Source organism: Apium graveolens, chromosome 7 (assembly GCF_009905375.1).
Source record: "Apium graveolens cultivar Ventura chromosome 7, ASM990537v1, whole genome shotgun sequence".
In the NCBI taxonomy this organism is placed as follows: Eukaryota; Viridiplantae; Streptophyta; class Magnoliopsida; order Apiales; family Apiaceae; genus Apium; species Apium graveolens.
In genome coordinates, this window is record NC_133653.1 from 131,827,989 (window position 1) to 131,832,954 (window position 4,966).

General features: G+C 34.3%; 2 long non-coding RNA genes across 4 annotated transcripts; both read right to left on the bottom strand.

The window, feature by feature from the left end:
* Positions 1-950: 950 nt before the first annotated feature.
* On the bottom strand, positions 951-2,626 carry LOC141675150 (uncharacterized). Of its 2 annotated transcripts, none has more exons than XR_012555919.1 (3): positions 2,519-2,626; positions 2,349-2,411; positions 951-1,293 (listed from the first exon to the last, which is right to left on the bottom strand). It is a non-coding gene; the product is annotated as an uncharacterized LOC141675150 (long non-coding RNA). The 2 variants fall into 2 exon arrangements; XR_012555918.1 differs by having other exon boundaries at positions 951-1,781.
* A 4-nt stretch (positions 2,627-2,630) lies between these two features.
* LOC141675149 (uncharacterized) lies at positions 2,631-4,366 on the bottom strand. Of its 2 annotated transcripts, XR_012555917.1 has the most exons (5): positions 4,196-4,366; positions 4,004-4,089; positions 3,796-3,883; positions 3,489-3,582; positions 2,631-2,916 (listed from the first exon to the last, which is right to left on the bottom strand). It is a non-coding gene; the product is annotated as an uncharacterized LOC141675149 (long non-coding RNA). The 2 variants fall into 2 exon arrangements; XR_012555916.1 differs by lacking the exon at positions 2,631-2,916 and having other exon boundaries at positions 2,986-3,582; positions 4,196-4,362.
* Positions 4,367-4,966: the final 600 nt, after the last annotated feature.

The following is a 4,966-nucleotide window of genomic DNA, read 5'->3' on the forward strand; positions in this document are numbered from 1 at the left end:
TGTCATCATTGAATCTGTATCTCTTGTCTCAGGACTTAAACACAATCTGCTAAGTGTGAGTCAAATCTGTAACAGAGGTTATCATATGGATTTCTTTGAAGAACACTGTGAAGTTGTAAGCAATTCTATAGGAAAAGTAGTTATGAAAGGTTACCGGCATGGTAACATTTATGAAGCCATACTTTCAACAAGTTCTGATGGTTCTGCAATCTGTATATTGAGTAGAGCATCAATTGAAGAAAGCTGGAATTGGCACAAAAGACTCTCTCATTTAAATTTCAACAACATAAATGAGCTAATAAAGAAAGATCTTGTGAGAGGACTTCCAAAATCAGTATTTGCTCCTGATGGCCTTTATGATTCATGTCAAAAGGCAAAACAAAGAAAATCTTCATTCAAGTGCAAAACTGAATCTTCAATTCTTGTGCCTTAACACCTACTGCATGTAGATCTATTTGGCACAGTCAATGTCATCACTACGCCATAAGTGCTCAAATGCTATGCTCTTCTGTTGTTGTCTTATGTCAAAAAAGCGTTGCATTTTCAATAATGCAACACCAAGGGGCGTTACATCTGCGGCCGTTGCATTAGAGGCCTAATGCAACGCTTTTTGGGGGTCTACAGCAACACCAATAAGCATTGCCTAATAGATGTAATGCAACAGTATATACATCAAATGCAACACCAAAAAGCGTTGGCTCTAACATAAGCTGGATGTAAGACTCCATGTGTGGGGCCCGCATTAAGGCCACGTCTGCACGTGACACGTGGATGCCACATCAGTAATGGGCTCCACACAAGCACCACGTCAGTTGTGGGGTACACATGCCACGTCAGCAGCGGTCCACATGCCACGTCACTGGTATATAATGCAACGCTTTTTATCAACGTTTAGGACAGTAGAACATAATTAAAAGCAACGCTTATATAGCTAATGCAACACCACAATATCTGGTAAAAACATTACTATTACTTTATAATGCAACACCCAAATATCAAATACAACGCTTTAATTAAAAATTTTGCAAGATATATTTCATAATTACAAAAGCCCGTGAAAATTATCCTAATAACCATTCAACAATTTCTAGTAGCCATCAAAACATCATCCAACAACCCCATTACAAGTTCCATCCACAAAAGACATCAAACAACCCCAACATCATACTAACTACTAAATTCGATTTGCCAAAAAGATACTATTACAATTGCAGCTAGAGCTATTGCAATTGGTGGGGCATCAAATGCCCTTAATGTAAAAAATTGTTCTGCTGGTACACGAATTGGTAAATCCTGCAAATCAAAAGTAAGACAAAGGTTTCAATAATATCACTGTATCATCTCCAATTGGTACAACAGACTCTTTTAGCATCCAGTAGAACAGTTTAAATGCCTCTCCTGTGAATTTGTTTTCTGTAAACCCTGAAATCATAGCATTCTATAAAACAACATCTTTTTCAGTGATAATATGAAACACGACAATTGATTCATCACAGATAAGACCAGATTTTGCATACATAGAGACCAGTGAATTTTGTACCAGGGTATCTGATTCTAATCCATTTTTTATCGCATAAGAATGTACACTCCTCCCTACACCCAGAGCTCTTGCACGAGCACAAACAGGAAGAATGATAACAATAGTGACAAAGGTAGGTTTAAGGTCCTCAGCAGTATGTATTTTGAAAAATAATCTCATCACCTCACTGTCATGAATCCGGGACCCCGAAAACCCAGATAAAACAATGTTCCAGGTCACTGCATCATTGATTTTATTTTGCCTGAACAGTTTTATGCAGTCATCAAAAACATTACATTTAGCATACATGTTAAGAAGCGCCTTGCGGACAAAGTGGCAGGAAATATGACCTAGCTTAACAACCTTACTGTGAAGGCTTTTATATCTCAGTCTGATCTGACTGACCCTATTAACATATATTACTACAGATTAAAGATCCAATCCTAGATTTATGCAGTTACAATTGTCACCGGGCATGTAAAATTCTAGTACATCTATCATGTAAACAAAAATATATGACTTGTGGATTTTTTTGATTCATCTAGCAACTTCCAAATCTGCTTTCTGTTTTAAAGCTACAAACAGCACAATTTTTTTAGAGTTTCACTAAAGGTGGCCTAATTATATTCAACCTCTTGTTATTGAAGAGAAGGTATCCGCTCCACCATTCGTTACCAAGATAACAGGAAATTTGCTAGGCTACTAACCCAAATGTATTTTTTTTCTTTTAAATAACCAGCCCTCAATATATTTGCAAAAAACTTTAGCTGTTGATATTTTTCCAAATAACACAGAAGAAGAGGAAAATAAAATAAAGTATTGTCGTTACCTATATGGGGGTAACTTTTGCCCTGAATATGCTCAGAAAGCAAGCACAAGGGAGTATGAGAGTCTGCAAAATGAATTTCTATTAACAATGATAATATTTGATATCCAAATGGCAAAAAATACTTAAAAGGAAAATATAAGTTATTGCTTATGAAATAAGAAAAAACTTACTACTAGCATTGTTAGTAAAAATCCGATTAATGATTGGAGATTGGAGATTGTTTGATGTTATCAGCACTTCCAGGCTCATAGCCACCGGAGACATAATTAAGTCATATGTTCTTCTTATTAAAGATAACAATAATAAAGTTTGGCATTGTAAAGTATAGAAGAGCTGTAAGGAATAATAAAATTGCAAAAGAGGGTAGAATGGTTATTCTAAGAACTAACAAATTTCTACAATCAATATGTTACCTTTCCATTCAATTTGTTATACTCTTTGAGTGCAAATGGTGAAGTAACTAGAAGTTGTAGCATGTTTGTGAATTATTAATGAGATACGAGATTATATCATAATAAACAGTAAAAAGTATTTAAAGAAAAGGATATTTAGTCAATAGATTGACCACCTGCAAAAAAGAGAAACATAGGCAAATATATTTTTAAGTTGTAAACCAGAATTCAAACATTACTAAATATGCAGAAAGTTGGTTATGAGTTATGACCAGTGATATAAGATTGCCCATTTCACACCCTAAAAACTAGATAATGTAAGTCTAATACCAAAAAAGACTGAAACACAAGAAGCAGAAATCGGTGTTCAAAATTAGAAAATGAATATAATTGTTGTTTAAACATGAAAATTACACTACACAGTCACACCTTTATAGATACGAAGCTAAATAGCTAATAAATAACTGAGTTTTTTAACACACCTTTATAGATTGTACAGATTAAGAATCTATGTTGTAGTTACCCGTATGCATCACTTTTTACAAGTCTAGTAAGCTAACTGAGTGATTAACAAAAACAACCATGAATCTGAAAACAGAATAAATAGAAATAACACCATATTTTTCCAGTTCATTAAGTAGCAAGTCCAGTAGCTAACCGAGTGATTTACAATAAACATGAACAGAAAACAGAACTACTCGAAGTAAATACTTAATAAAAACAAAAACTCGAAAGTAAATCAGCATACCTAGCTCAAAGAAACTAGGATCCCCAAAAACTTAGAAAAATGAGTGGCACTCCATCCATATGGCACTACTAAGATCTTCATTTTCTTTTCAGTCCTTGAATCATGTACATAAACACCAAAATAATCCTTTTCATAGGTCATCATCAAACCGTTTCCCAAAGAACCCACACAACACATACAGTTATCATTAAACCATTCCCCTAACAACCCACAGGAAGTAGAGATAATTATCTAATTCTAAATCAAACCAGAGCAGACATAGTCCAATTATTTAAAACAAATTGTATGTTTTGTGAAATGTACTTACTGGGACTTTATTTTGTGAAACAAGGCAGAGTCTTTAACAAGAGCCTCAAAAGAATGTGAGCTTTAGTGAAAATCAGTGAACTCGTCACCTGGATACAACAATAACGGGAAATGCGGTGTTGGATCATTAACAACTTGGTGTAATTGAACAAAGATTCTGCACATATCAAATTGGATTCACCAAGTTAATTAAGTAACCTGTTGTGTACCTTCATTCAGGAACTCACTATGTCCAATGAAAGCAGTTTCTTCAGGTGAAAGTCGACATTATTCTGCTGCCTAGTGAGCTACGTGCCTGTGGGGGAGATAAAATCAACCTATAAGCGTACTCGCATGCTAATAAACAGAAAGCATAGGAAAGAACAGGAGGCAGAACAAAAATATTCAGAACTTCATCTTACAAGAAGCTACAAGCATGAATCAGTGCTCCAGAAGATTACACAAAATAAAGGAGGAAGTGAAGAATTCCTTTTCTAGAGTAAATATGTGGAAGGGAACTTCATCTTACAAGAAGCTGCATATATCTGAAGAAAAGAAAAGAAAATTGAAGTCAGGTACTCCTTTGAGATCTAGAGTAAATATGTGGAAGGAAAGACCCTAGTGCATTGTTGGTATTAAGTTATATGCATTAGAAAAGCAAATAAATTTTTCTTGGTGACTTTTCACATTCTCTGATTACTGGAGAAATACTCTGATAATAGCATAAATTCTGATAGCATTTGTGACTCACTTATACTGAGAAGCCACTGTAAAAAGAATGTTAAAAGATGCATAAAATGAGCACACACAGTTTAGGTGGATTCTTGCATAAATTTATTATATAGTAGACTTCATTATTAATGACATATTTTAAGCACTTTTCTTAGTTATGCCTTATTTCTAAGATGTACTGAAGTTTATCAGACTTTAATCTTTATCTGATATTTTGCTAATACATACACTATCCCTCCATATGAATGATGAAAATTACTATGGTGATTAAGTTGTTTTAGACCAACAGTTAAGTGTCATATGCATAAATTATGAGGACAAGTTCTGATGGAAGTTCTGATGATTAAACTCTGAAGAAACAAGTCAGTATTTGTATGAAGAATCACAGATACAAACATTCACTTTTTGAGTACAGAAGTCATGTTCTGATGACCGTTAAATTCTGATAATAGTCAAGTTTT